We start from the raw sequence: 16,462 nt of genomic DNA, 5'->3' as shown, positions 1-16,462 counted from the left end.
GTAAACAAAGTCTCAATCCTGGGCTAACTTGCCACCAACACTGACAGGCACAATCTTAGGCATCTCAGCCTCCGACTCAGGGGTTGGGGTCTCTGACTCTGTCCTCAAGGGTGATATCTGTATAGGAATCTCACTACTCTCAGATGGATCCTCCTCCGGATCTGAACTAACATACACTGACTCCTCTGAAGAGTGTGAAATGGGGTCCACTGGGGTACCAGTCAAACTAATCTCTGAATTAGAATCACTACCACTACTGGGATCCTGAGAGAAAACACAACACAGCAACCAAGAAATAGCATTATGGTTAAATAAAACTTCCAACTAACTCACACCCTAGCTCTAGTTACCACTTTAGCTTACATACACTTTCCTTAGACTACACCAAATAGTCTAACTCAACTCTATATGAGTCGAACACTCTCGCGATTTAGATATATACCCAGAATACCCTTTCCCTAACTTGTCTCAGAGACTACATCCTGTAGCTCTGATACCAACTTGTGACACCCTCAATCTCGGGGTTAGGAAATGAGGACCCACACAACAATAAACTATCATAAAATATGCATAAACCTCGATTAACTACTAATATGATCAAATAGGATAAAGTCTGAGACAAGATTACAACTACCAACCATAATATATAAATTAAAACCCAAAATAAAACCAAATTTACATAATCGATTCCGACTTGGAACCGGCAAATAACCCATTGTATCCTACAACTTTCTGACTAAGCGCTTGCTCACACATAACCTGTACTACTTGCTCTGGCATCTGGAAGCCTACAACACAGTAGGGACCACCATGTACGCTCTTACGAGCAGTGCACCTAAATCTGGCCATTTCTTGCTTAACTACCATGGTTAGAACAAAGCAAAATATGTGAGTATAAAACTCAACAAGTAACTATATGACAGTTCTACGATACAATATTCACAATATACCATTATTGTTTTTAAGGCATTCTACTTTAACATCTCTAGGTGGCAGATTTCTGTCTTTGGGTTATGAAAGGGTCATGAAGAAAGATCTGAGATTTCAGGATTCAAAGCTCAAGATAGGGTGAAAGCCGACATTCATCACAAATCATTAACAGGATCTCAAATGATCTTTCAAGTGGAAAGCAAGAATCTATTCAACTCTCGGAATCAATTATATGATTGATAATAATATCAAAATAAGAATCAAGGTTCACAAACTGTATGCTACTCAATATCACAATCAACTCTCTTTTCTGAACATTATAAGCCATTTCATTTTCAAAGAATCAATTACTAAATAAGGAATTCCATTTCTCTTTAAATGATATGGAACCCTTGATTGGACTACTTTAACTTTCAATTCATAATAATAATACGGGTGATCATCCCGTACCGACCTCCATCTGGTCTTTAAGGTACCTATGGCATAATTTCAGCCTTATATTGGACTAACCCCGCTAGCCTCTTATATGACTGGACTAGTCCCACTAGTCTCTTACGTCTCAATCCAATCCATCAGGAATTCATTTGAAAAACCTTGTGTTGGAAAATAAAGGTTTTTACTAAGTTCATTTTATCATTACCGAAAATCTGAAATCATTCAGACTCTTTCAAGTCGAAACTCATTCTTAAGTTCAATTTCAAGGATTCAAAGAAAGTGAATGAATCAAAGATAAGCAAAGTTCAATGCTAGGGATCTTGATTAAATGATCACAAGGTATACAAGTTAGGGAATCATAGCAGTTCTAAGGATCATCATGGATAAGATTACAAAGGGATGAATGATTATTACGCAAGAGGTTCATAAAAGTTCTTATAGGGTTTACAAGAATTCAAGGTATTAATAGGTGATCAGGATATGAATAAAAAGGGGTTCTATAAAGTTTGAACAATAATCGTATAAATAATAGGTTCACAAGGACAATGACAGGATATCTCAAGAATCAATAATAGGTGCACAAGTGCTATAAAAGTTCAATACTCCATCATGACATGAACAATATCCTCTACGTAAACAATTTACACAAGTAAGCAGAGTTACTTGCCTGTATTGGCTTTCCTGTTTCACAAAGGTTGAACTACTGCCACCTAGTACACTTTTCCCCTTTCCTAGCCCGGATGCCTTCACGCTCCGAATCTACAATCCAACAATCAAACCCTAATTAGATTCTCACTCGACGTTCCCAGAATGCTTAACAATTAACCCTTATCGTGAAACCCTAAGAGTATATATATATACTCACAAAGCACATTTAAACCAAAACTTGTATACTTTAACCAAATAGTCATTGAATCACATATTGTGACACAAATAGGACACATAGCATATAATCCTTGTATTCAAACTCTATACTCGAGGTATCATATCAATTATATAACCTCATATCAAGATGACTTAATCCTTCCTTTTATATCATTTAAGTCGAACCAAAACAAACAAATAAATCATATAACTCTTGGAAATCTCACATGCAATCACTTGGCTAGGTATTGGAATCAAATCAATCACTTTTATACTTAAAAACCATTCGGCTTTAACACAAAACACGATCAAACATCAAACAACGACATGCAATTAATAAAATCACATATAAACTTGAGATCAAGCCTTCACTCATCCTTTTACATCATTTTTAGTTCAAATCTTTACATGCAAAACTATAACTTAACATGCATTTGATACTTCTTCCAAAACCAAAATCGAAATTATATCTACAATCCATTCAAACACATAAATCAACTTAATTCCTTAAGAACAATCAAATACATTCGATTTTTTTTTAAGAATCAAGACAAGCATGCATCATTTGGGATTCTTAAACCTCAACTCAATCTATTTATTCAATAATTTCTACAATCAATAAACAATAAACCATTTACATCATGAAAATCAACTTAATAATCAAGAACCACTCGGGTTACAAGCAAAACAGCACATGCAACTTTTAATTTGATTCTTTAAACCATCAATTAATCTAATTTCTCAATATTTTCTAAAACAATCATCCATAACCATTTAAATCAACAAAAAATAACTTAGTAACTTTTGAAATCAAAATTCCATTCAATTTTAAGTAAAACACCACATACAAACACAGAAAGTTAGTTTAAGGATACTAGAGCTCAGTTTTTAACATCATCACTCACCACCGGTTCACCGGAGTTCACCACTGGTGGCGGTGGCTTCATGGTGGTGCCCCCACTCAGGGGTTTCCAACCTTCAACCATCAATTTTTACAACAAATACACACATGCAAGCACATATCATCATTCCAAATCATTTAAAAATCAAAACACTTTTTGTTTTCATAAGAACCGAATCAAAACCACCAAAATCCAACTTTGGATTTTTCAAAAACTTTGGAGATAGCAACATGCATCGATATATCTAGATACATGAAGCAAAATCTCACATAACCATTATCTTACAACCGAAAAATGATGATGAACAAGGGAAATATTGAAGAGAGAGAGTACCGAGAGTGAGAGAGAGAGAAGTCCCGAGAGAGAGAGAGAGAGAAATGAGAGTATGAGAGAAAAGAGAGAGTTCGGGGTGAGGAAAAGAAAGAAAGGGGATGGGGTGGGGTTTATATATCACCAAGGAAGGGCAGTTTAGTAATTAGGTAATTACATTTCCAAATCATTCTTTATTCTTTTCCAAAAACGAATTTGATTAGTAAATATCTCTCTTGGAAAATATGGAATTGATACGAATAATAATTTTAGAACGTAAATCTCGAAATTAGCTTATCAGCCATATTTTTAAAATAATTTTTGAGAGTACGATTTATTTAATACGGATTTTACAGATTGCGCTCAAAATAGAATTATAACTTGATAAAGTCATTTTAAAATACACCGATCATGAAATAAATCTATAAATCATTTTTATAAAGTCTCTGGGACTATTTTGAAGATAAAAAAACAACTTTCACACCTTGAACATGCTCGGCTAATTTTATAAAAACATTTAAAGGTCCAATAAACCTTATTTTAAATCAAATAAATCCCTTAAAATCATTTAAAAATTAGCAGAGCTTATAATCAAGCATATTTCCAAGAAATAACATATATTCACGTATCACGACTCATACGCGATCACAAATTTTCCTTTTTATTATTATTATTATTATTCCCCTTTTCGCGTATCGGGTCGCATTTGGCTTGATGGCCCGACGCTAAGCGTTTCAATTACGCTTCACAATAAAATTCTTTATACCAACTGACACGTCACTATAATATAGTACTTATTTAAACATTTCCATTTTACATAACAACACATAGTTCATGTTTAAACACTTTAATCCCTTTTAAGACGAGTTCCATTCTACCTGACGGCCCGACAACACAGCTTATCCCCTAAGCTGACTCATCAAACTGGAACACGTCATTTTACGTTCCTAGTTACTTATATACAATAAGGACAATTAACCAACAAAATCATTTAATCCCTTTATTAAATCACATAAATTATAATTACACCACAAAATCATACTTTATTCTCTTAATTACGTTATGAAATTCCCAGTCGTTATAACTTTGGCTTGCACGTCATCCATCTTTCTGCAAGGAAATTTTGTCAGCTCTTCATACAACGGAGATTCTCGTTCCAACCCCCTTTTAAATGCTTCAATAGCCGTAGGGATGTCACAGTTAGTGATAGTCACTTTCTCTCTGTTAAATCTCGTCAAGTAATCACGTAATGGCTCCCTATTTCGTTGGACACTTTTTTTAGATATATTTGAGATGTCATGTCTAATATGATTTGTGTTTAGTTTTCAGAACTTAACAACAGGACATATCAGGACTTACTGAAATCAGAACTTACTGAAGTCAGAACTTAATATCAGAACTTAAGGTGTCAGAAGATACATATCAGTACTTAAGTGCGGGAAGACTTTCAGATAAGGAATGCGGCTGATTTACATGAGAAGATCTGGAATAAAGAAAAAGAAGATATGCATGAAGAGTTAGAGGACTAGAAGACTTGTAGAAGATATCTGATTGATATATTTTAGGAGACATAATTATATTCCATATCAATTAGAATATATCTTGTAATTGTGTACTATATAAACACAGCTTAGGGTTTACACTATATGTATTATCATTATCGAGAAGATTATACATTGTAACCTAGTAGCTCTTAGTGATATTTGTTCATCACTAAGAGAGAACAACAGTTCATATTGTAACAGAGTTTATTAAATATACTTGATCTTTGTTACATACTTGTGTTCAAATCGATTTGATTTTATAAACACTGTATTCAACCCCCTTCTACAGTGTTGTGTGACCTAACAACTTTTGTATAAATCGCTAGTAGTTTTTTCGAACACCCGGATGCTAGCAAATTGCATGTTGAACGCATCTACCAAATCAGCAAATGTCTTGATGCTTCCATGTGGAAGGTTCACAAATAATTGTAAAGTTGCTCCCGATAGTGTAGAACCAAAATCTTTGCACATACAAGCTTCCTTTAAATCATGTGTAATTGGTACCGTGAATATTCGTTATTTATATTGTGCAATATGTTCCAAGGGATCACTAGTTCCATCATATGGTCTCATCTGCGGTACCGTAAAACATTTTGGTATTTCTACCAAGGCAATGTTGTCATGAAAAGGCGAATCAGTGTAGCTTGTTGGGGTCGCCTTCTCTAACAATTTTGGAACACCAGGAATCCTTTCAATCAAGTCTCTCACTTTTTGTAGTTCTCTTTTAGATTCTTCTGCAATTTGATTCCGGGATCCAGTACTCCTATGTCATGACCTTTTTCTGTTAGTTTCTCCCTGACGATCATCACGATCATCGTATCGTTGCTCGTCACGCCTCTTTTCCATGTCATTATCATTATTTGGCACATCCTCCATGTCTTCTATATTGATAACATCATCTGTTCTATTCGTGGTCCTTCATGTTGATCATATTCTTCTACATCATCCATGTCCAAATGTCTGACCACGCTTGGGATTGTCTTCTTCGTCGCAGTCTTAGTTCTTGATTTGGCCGTAGTCAGCTCTTTCTTTAATGTCTCATTCTCAGAACGCATCTTCTCCATTTCATCTTGTAGCCGTTTCAATGTCACAGCCATTTCTTTTTTGTTTTCAGCTTCACCCTCTTGGTTTGTAACTTGTTCTTCATCGTTTTCCATCGTAATGTGTTAATCAAATCCTTAGCAAGTTTTCCACAGACGGCGCTAATTGTTTTTACCAAAATTAATGAGGTTAAATGCTAAGGATAAATTGGTGTTAAGTTTATAGTAATGTAGTTAAATAAGAGCAATGAGAATAAAATGGACACAATAAATTGGTGACGCGAAAAACCCGTGAACGGGAAAAAACCGCGGGTAGGATTGTGTACCCAACCTAAAATGTGATCCACTAGATGAATGATTATGTTTACAAAGTGTTTAAGCTAATGTTCATAAACGATTACAATCATTGTGTAAGATATTCATATATATATATATATGTTTTTAGGTTGAAGTTTTCAGGTGTTGTGTATATGTGTATGTTAACTTCTTCAAGGATCTCAAGTTGATATTGCTATGGTAGATCGAATTATGTTGCTCTCTCCTTAGCTGAACTCGAGTTGGCATAATGTGTGGAATGAAGTTACTATATGTATCCTTTGTTTTCTTACACCTTTTCCTTATCCCCTAGTTTGTTCCTCTTTTTTCTCCCATCTTTCCTCCTTTTTCTCCCACTTAAAATTGTAGTTGTTATCTTGTTGCATCTACTTGACTAATTCTCCTCCAAAATCAGAGCTTGTCTTGACAAAGTCTGTGGTTCTTCCTGTTGTTGTCATATGTTTGCTGTCGTGCAAGTCACCTTGCTACTCTTCCCGTCTTGACTTATTGTCAATCGGCTTGTCATCCATTTGTTGATCATGTCTCGTCATGACAAAAATCCAGATATAACAGATGTCATACAAGCAAGGCTTGAAAATCACCAAAAATCTAATCATATATCTATATACAAACACATATACACATCCACTTTATCACACAAATAATTTACAAGAAAGAAAAGCTTCCCCCTTTCCATTTTCTTCCATTTAGCCATTCAAGAACACCAAGGAAAGAAAAATTCAAATCTCAAATTCTACTCATTCAAAATTCACCAAATTTTTACTAAAGCTCCTTCATATTATGGATAAGGCATGTACCAAATTTGAAGCTCATCCATGAAATTTCCAATTTTATAAAAATATTTGAAGTTAGGGAGAATAGTAACTCCGAAAATTACTTTTTGTTTTCTTTATTTTCTTGGAAGCTTAAAACTCCTAAAGATAATACTGAAGGGTTTCGAGCACAAAAACGCAACGAAAACAGTAATAAAAAACATGAAAAATCAGAGTTTTCGAAACCCACCGCAGGATCCATGCAAAAAATAGATATTTAATTCGTAGATCAGATTGTTTACTTAAGAAACTTTACGATTATGGTTGTCAAAAGGAGATCCTAGCTTTAACCGAACACCACGTATCCCGCCTTGACGATTTACGCCGTAGAGGTATCCACACGAAAGCTGATACGGAGGAGTCGTGTACTAGCACCAAGAACAAACTTGTTTTCCCCCCCTCTCTCTCTCACCTTTAGCTGCTAGGATTTTATGTTTTTATCTAATAAAAACGTAACCCTAATTTTAGCCTTAAGGATGTTTATATAGAGAGGCCAAAAACAATCCTAACCCTAATCCAAATTAGAATTTATTAAAATCTGAAATTCTATTTATTTAATAATTAAGTTTAACTCAATTACTAAATAACAACTGAATTTTGGATTTAATAATATACAAATTCAAAATTCATTTATCCCATTAATTAAGTCCAACTTAATTAATAATAAATAATTCTAATTTCCTTTTTTAATTTAAATCCGAATTTGAATTAAATATTCCTCCATGCTTTCTTTGTGCGACCCTATAGGTTATTATTATGTTGGCAATAATTTAAATATTTCACATTTAAATTATAAACAATAAGTGGTATCTAGTAATACATCTTTGCTACCCAAGTAATAATAATTAAACTAGAGGCATGTAATGTGTCATCCTCATCATAGTTTAATCCAAGTTTTCTTGATCAATGAGTAGACTATCATATCAAATCAATATTTGAGCGTGGCCACGCATTTCATAGTCTAGCTAACACAAGAGGCCAATAATATCACTCCTAAAATTGGAGGGTTAAATCCCATCTAGATCATTCATATTTCTCATACGATTCATAATATACCCAATGTCCACTTTTATCATTACCAGGTCAATGATAACTTTTAATGGAATCAATGTATATTAATTCTCGTATAGAAATATAATGACTTCAGGTATAAGGACCATTACATCATTGTCACTATGAGAATTACTTATTACACAACCGACATATAGAGTCTCACATTGGGTCTGTCCAGCACCATGTACATATACATCTGCCTCTATTTTTGACTTTAGTAGCATTAAACCTGTGATCAATGAGATGTGATCATCAGTCAATAAACACACCAGTATTAATGCATTATTATTGTCCCTTAATAATAATACTCGACTAGGGACCTTTGAGAATATTAATACTATTCTCATAATCTCATTTCTAAGTCACGTACTTAGAGATATAGAATTGCATATCATATTCCAAGGACATTTATTAATCTAACATTTATATCACAGTAAATTAAGAATTAATAAATTATAAAGGGAATAATCGATAGAACATAAACATTAATAATCCCAATATCTTAAACTAAAACATCATAGTGTTGTCTCTAAGGCACAAACACTAACAATCTCCCACTTGCACTAGAGCCAATCACCCATGTATCTAATACTCATGGAACTTGTATGACCATCGTGCTTCTGCTGCGACAAAGCCTTAGTCAGTAGGTCTGCAACACTATCATTACTATGCACTTTACATTTATATCTCTTTGATCATTAATCTCATTAATAAGGTGATATCACCTAAGGACATGCCTAAACAGTCTCCTTGGTTGTTTCAAAAGTATCAATATATTCGGCTTCCAATATAGAATCATCAATGTTCTTGCTGTGAATCATTCCAGCTAACATAACTTATATTAAGACAAAACACAAACCAGACATAGACACATAATCATCCTTGTCTATCCAGAAATTAGGTTAAGAAACTAATATCAGTGTAACCCTTTACAACCAGCTTCTCATCTCCTCCATGTACCAAGAATGAATCTTTAGTCCTTTTTAAGTACATAAAGAATATTCTTGACAACTGTCCAGTGACCCTCACCAGGATTAGACTAGTATCTGCTCGTCATGCTCAAGGCATACGAAACATCAGGATGAGTACATATCATCGCATACATTATAGATCCAATTGCCGAAGCATATGGAACTTTGCTCATACGGCCCTTATCATCTAATAATTTAGGGCAGTTGTCTTTTGCGATCAATATCCCATGAGATTTTGGGACATATCCTCTTTTTGCCTCTTGCATCCCGAAACGATGCAATACTTTGTCAATGTATTTACTCTGACTTTGGCCGATTAATTTCCTTGATCTATCTCTATAGATCTTGATCCCTAATATATAGGTAGCATCACCTAAGTCCTTCATTGAGAAACTATTTCCCAATCAACTCTTAACAGCCTGTAGAGAAGGTATGTCATTCCCTATTAGTACTATGTCATCTACATATAGTACTAGGAATGCCACATGGCTCCCACTAACCTTTTTGTAAACACAAGGTTCATCTTCATTTTGAATAAAGCCAAATTCTTTGACTGTTTCATCAAAATGACGATTCCATCTCCTTGAGGCTTGCTTCAATCCATAAATAGATCGAAGCAACTTACAGACCATCTTAGCAAACTTGGGACCGATAAAACCCTCAGGTTGTATCATGTATACATCCTCTTCAAGGCTCCCATTTAAGAAATCAGTTTTTGTTGGATATATTTGAGATGTCATGTCTAATATGTTTCATGTTTAGTTTTCAGATCTTAACTAAGAGGAAATATCAGTTCTTACTGGAATCAGGACTTACTGGAAGTCAGGACTTAAGGATATCAGGACTTAGATTATCAGAAGATAATATCAGAAGATGGATATCAGAACTTAAGTACTGGAGGACTAACAGTTAAGGAAGGAAGCTGATTTACAGGAAAGAAGATCGAGACTAATACAAAAAGAAGATATGCATGGAAAGAGTTAGAGGACTAGAAGAATTATATAATATATCTGGTTGATATATTTTAGGAGAAATAATTATATTCCATATCAACTAGAAGTTATCTTGTAACTGTGTGTCTATATAAACACAAACATAGGTTTACACTATAAGAGTTACGATCATCGAGAAGATCATACAATTGTAACCTAGTAGCTCTCGTGATATTTGTTCATCACTAAGAGAGAACAATTCCATTGTAACAGAGTTTATTATATCAAATACATCTGTTTTCTATTACTTGTGCTTTAAATCGATTTGATTGTATTCTACACTGTATTCAACCCCTTTCTACTGTGTTGGGTGACCTAACAGTTTTGACATCCATTTGCCAAATCTTATAGTCATAGTAAGCAGCTATTGCTAGCAAAATCCTGATGGACTTGACCATAATAACCGGTGAAAAAGTCTCATCATAGTCTATACCATGAATTTGTTTGAAACTTTTTTTGCCACTAGTCGCGTCTTATAGGTCTGTACTTTACCATCCATGTTAGTTTTCTTCTTGAAAACCCACTTGCACCCTATAGGTTTTACCCCTTCGAGTGGATTAACTAAAGTCAATACTTTATTTTGATACTTGGATTCCATCTCGGATTTTATGGCCTCTAGCCATCTCTCGGAGTCTGGACTGTTCATAGCATCTTGGTAGGTGAGAGACTTATCAATATCCGTAAGCATCACATCACCATCTTGAGTCAAAAGAAATCCATAATTTCTCTCTGGCTCATGACGAGCCCTACTAGATCTACGAACAAACTGTGTTTCCATAGCAGGAATATATTGATGTACTTCCTGCCCATTTTACAACTCTGGTTCAATATTATTTTGTACAACTCGATCTTCATCGAGATCCATAGTCCTCCCACTAATTTTCTTTGAAATTAACTCTCTTTCAAGAAATAAGTGGTTCGAACAACAAACACTTTGTTCTCGGTAGGATTATATGAACTATACCCTTTAGTTTCTTCAGGATATCCCATAAAATAACATTTATCCAATTTTGGTCCCAGCTTGTCAGACACCAAGCGTTTCATAAATGCATCGCATCCCCATACTTTCATAAAAAAGACATGCTATTACGTTACTCAGTCCATATCTCATATGGAGTCTTTTGAACCGATTTAGTTGGAACTCGGTTTAGTGTATATGCAGTCGTTTCTAGAGCAAAACTCCAGAAACTTATTGGAAGATCTGCTAGACTCATCATCGATCGCACCATATCCAACAAGGTACTATTTCTCCTCTCAGAAACTCCATTCCATTGAGGTGTTCCAGGAGGAGTAAGTTATGATACGATACCACACTCCTTCAAGAAACCTTTAAACTCGAGGCTTAAGTATTCTCCTCCACGATCTGATCGTAGAACTTTTATACTTTCCCCTATTTGCTTTTCCACTTCAGCCTTGTATTCTTTGAACTTTTCAAAAGAATCAGATTTGTTCTTCAAAAGATACACATATCCATATCAACTGAAATCATCAGTAAAAGTAATGAAGTAGTAAAAGCCACCTCTTACCATCGTACACATTGGACCACATACATCACTATGTATAAGTCCTAATCTTTCGGTGACCCTTTCACCTTGTCTGGTAAAAGGAGCTTTAGCCATTTTGCCAATGAGACAAGATTTGCATTCTTCATATGATTCAAAATCAAACTTATCCCATTAACCATCTTTATGTAATTTGGAAATGCGTTTCTCATTTATGTGACCTAAACAACAATGCCAAAGGTATGTTTGATTTGAGTCTTTCATCTTAATACGTTTATTATCATTATTTATGTTAGGTCACATAATACTACAGAAGGGGGTTGAATATAGTGTTTATATAATCAAATCGATTTCAATACAAGTATGTAACAAATATCAAGTATATTCAAATAAACTCTGTTACAATAGAACTGTTGTTCTCTCTTAGTGTTGAACAATATCACTAAGAGCTGCTAGGTTATAATGTATAATCTTTTCGATAATGATAACACATATAGTGTAAACCCTAAGCTGTGTTTATATAGTACACAGTTTCAAGATATCTTCTACTTGATATGGAATATAATTCTGTAACCTAAAATATATCAATCAGATATCTTCTACAAGTCTTCTAGTTCTCTAACTCTTCATGCATATCTTCTTTTTTTTAGTCCCGATCTTCTCCTGTAAATCAACCGCATTCCTTATCTGAAGTCTTCCCGCACTTAAGTCCTGATATATATCTTCTGACACCTTAAGTTCTGATATTAAGTTCTGACTTCAATAAGTTCTGATTTCCAGTAAGTCCTGATAAGTCCTGTTGTTAAGTTCTAAAAACTAAACACAAATCAGATTAGACATGACATCTCAAATATATCTAACAATCTCCCCCAACTTGTAAATTATGAAAAATATACAAGTTAATAGATTTAATGATGTCAAAAACATTTAAGTACAAATGCAATGAGAGTTTAATTAGACAACTAACTACAACTTATAGTCCTTGTAGCTTTAACCAATCTTACTGAGTCAATCTGAATCCAAAGTGATTCTTGACAAAGTTTGATATCAGCTTTTCTTCTTTATTCCTCATGACTTGAGATAGTGTAGCTTTGACTTGCTTCAATTCTTCATCTTGACTTCTAATATGGTAGATTGCAGTCCTAAATGCTTAGATGTGATTTCTTTCCAAACCATCACCAAGTCTGATTATTCTTGGATGAGAAGAGTCTTCATTGTAGCACAGACATTTCTCTTTCAGAATTACTTCAAGTTTAGCAGAATCCTTCTTCATTGGAATTTCACTTCCATCATCTTCAACAATGTTTGGAATGAATTCTGTAAACCTTGAACCAAAAATTCTTGCTTTATCCCTTATGGTCTTTATTATGAAATTTGACCATCTCCTGGTAATCTCAGACTTTATCTTTAAAAGATAATGAAAGAATTGAAGTTCTTTCAGAGATTTGTTCAGCAAATCTGATTCTAACATTTGATATGTTCTTCCATCTTCAAGAAATAAAATAAGATTTTCTTTGACATTATGTTTATCATGAGCATCCAATACCACTTGAACAGATATAACCTTATCAAGGTGTTTTTGTGTACCATCTTCAAGAGGTTTTTCAGTCAATAGAAATGGATCTCTGGTAAGCACTTCAACTCCTGTCTTGATTTTTGCTTCTTCAGAACCTAGTCCAGCTCTGTCTCTTGTTTCTCTCGATTTCAATCCAACAGTCATGAAATCAGATAGCAGCTGGCTTTTCTTAGGATCTGATGGATTAACATTCTTCCATAGGAGTTTTCTCTTATCAGTAAATGTTAATTTATTCAAATCAACTTGAGTACTGTCAGATGTTGATGTCTTGATGACTTGATCAAAATTTGCTGTTTCTTCTGTAGTTTGCTGTCCTTCATTCTGAATAACTTGAGCTGTGTCAGAGGTTGTTTTAGATTCTTCAGTTATCTTCCTTCTCTTCAGAGTTAGAATAGTTTCATCTACTGTAGCAGCATCATCAAATACTTGAACCAGTTTACATACAGGTTTCATCAGGTTTTGAGGAATCTTCATCTCCTGTGGCTTTGTTAATTCATCAATCTTTCCTTTCCCTTTATCTTTGGGATCAACTTGTGATCTTGTCTTGGGCTTTGAAGCCTCATAATTTGACTTTTCCTTGATCACAATGTCTTTTGCCTTAGGCCTTGGAGGTTTTTTTGTATCAGAAGCTTTAGACTTAAGATTTGTCTTCTCAGCTGGAAATCTAGCTTCTTCCTCCTTGAGATTCTCTAAATCCATTTCAGGATTATGCTTGAGAAATAGTCTTCTAGCAATCTCTTCATCAAGTGACTGAATTTTAGGATCTTTGTAGTAGACAGCAGTCTACTTTCCCTTTAGCTTCAGAGTTTGTAAAAACTTCTGAGAGTCTTTACTTCCTCCTTGAATCTAAACATCATAACTTGATATCAGATTTTGATTATCAGAACTTGCTATCAAATTTTAAGTTTGAGCAGCTTCATAACTTATCTTCTTTTGTGTAGAAGATTTGCTAGCAATAGAAATTAGTTTCCTTGTAGAAACTTTGCTGCTTTGCCCCTGACCTTGACCTTGACCCTTGCTAGGGTTTCCCTAGTCAGCTTCTTTGTCATCCTTTTTCTTTAGTACTTGAGTATTAGAGCATTTGGACTTAACTACCTTCTCCCCCTTTTTGGCATCATCTAGTAGTAGGAGAGAGAGAAAAAGTTCTACTGAAGATTGAATTTCATTCAGTTGAGCTTGTTGATAGGCTTGATTCTTCAGGACCTCAGTAATTTAGGCCTGTTTCTTTTCTTGAAACTTCTCAATTGCTTCAACTTTCTCAGAAATAGGTCTGATAAACCTCTTTTTATCTAGCTTGATCTCCATATCTAGCTTTTCAGCTTTTTTCAGAAGTTTCTCAACCTTTTCATGAGTTGTAGAGTGTTGACCTTGAAGAGACTTGATACTTAGAGCTGTGACTTTGAGTTGTGTATTGAAATCAGAGTTAGTCAACAACTCATCAGCTTTAGCAATATGCTCTGTCAGAACTTTTGAGCTTGGAATGAAATCAGATTCATTCCACTTCTTGGTCCACTCCACTCCTCTGTGAGTTTCTTCCCAAGGAATATGAGCTTCTTTTTTAACAAACTTTTGAATCAATGCCTCATTTCCAAGAATGGGAGCATTTAGTGGAACACTGTCTCCAGAACTTGCTGACATCTCCTCATCTTCTGACAACACAAGAGTGTGTGTAACAGAAGGAGATTCTACAGTAACTTCATCTAAATTTTGATCATCAGAATTTATCTCCAGAATTGGAGTTGTTGGTGTTAGGAATATGTGTATTAGTTTGATGATAAGTTAAACAAAACACTTAAGTAAAAATCTAGTATTTATAGCCTCAACGGATAAGACCACTCTGGCTATCCGTTGATGGAGTAGCTTTACTTAGAAATAAGTTTAGTATTGTAGCACATTTCAGTTTCTGTATTTAAGCTATAATTCTTAAATGTTGTGGGAAATTATAAGTCATGTTGACTACTAGTGGATATGCAAATAGGAGGGCTAATTGTAAATATTTCATGCCTTGTAATTTTGTATAAATGAAGTAGTATAAACTGATAGATTAAAGGCCTTCAACGGATGATAAACAAAGCTTCAACGGATGTCTCTAAAGCGTCAACGGATAACATCCATCAACGGATGAGTGCATCAACGGATAAAGCCTCAATTGCTAGTGCATCAACGAATAAAGCTTCAACTGATAAAGCATCAACGGATAAAGCCATCAACGGATGAAAGCTTCAACGGATGCTAAGTTCAATAGCAGTTGACAGTGAAAATTCATAAGCACAGAGGCACATGGGTTGACAGAGACAATTGGAATGTGGTAGCCTCTTGAAAGAATAAAAAAAATGCAGCATTTCCATTCTGGTGCAAACAAGGAAGTATTCAAAGATTCACAGTTTATCCTAGATTGCATTGGATAGAGAAATAAAGAAGAAACATGTGAAGAACCTTTTTAATTGTATTTGTACTTTTGTCTTCACTTGTAAAATTTGGTGATATATAAACCAAGTTGCAGCTAGTAATTAGATGGTGAATTTTCCAGAGCTGTTTAGAAAAACATAGAGAGAAAATCATCTAGTTTGTACTAGGACGCAGCTGTGATCAATTCTTTTGAATCCCAGATTTTCTGAAATACACATCTCTGGTGGAACAACAAATCCACCAGAAAAGTTTTTAAAGCCTTTGTGTTCTTTACATTTGTGTTTTGAATATATATCTGTTTGCACCTGCTCAAAGAAATTCACACACAACTGTTCATCAAAACACTTAGCCTTTGAAACTGCTCAAAACTTGAAAAAGTTTTGAGATTTACATTCAATCCCCCTTCTGTAAATCTCATTGTTAGTTCCTTGGGAATAACAATTGGTATCAGAGCAAGCTCTTAACTTACAAAGAGTTTAAAGATCTATTCTACTAACATCATGAGTAAGAAGGATATTGGTGTAAAGATTCTAATCCTGGAAAGAGATAATTATCATCACTGGAAAGTGAAGATGCATCTACATCTTCTCTCTCAAGATGAAAGCTACATCAACTGCATTGAAAATGGTCCTCACATCCCTCACAAGGTGGCCACAGCTGCAACTGCCACAGTTGCTGTTGGACAGTCTATTCCCAAGCCAAAAGCAGAATGGACTGATGAAGATATTGAAGAGGTTCACAAGGACAAGAAAGCCATGAACATTCTGTTTAATGGCCTAGATCAAGA

The sequence above is a fragment of the Apium graveolens genome, chromosome 9, assembly GCF_009905375.1.
Source record: "Apium graveolens cultivar Ventura chromosome 9, ASM990537v1, whole genome shotgun sequence".
NCBI lineage: Eukaryota > Viridiplantae > Streptophyta > Magnoliopsida > Apiales > Apiaceae > Apium > Apium graveolens.
Note: the sequence above shows the minus strand (reverse complement) of the source record.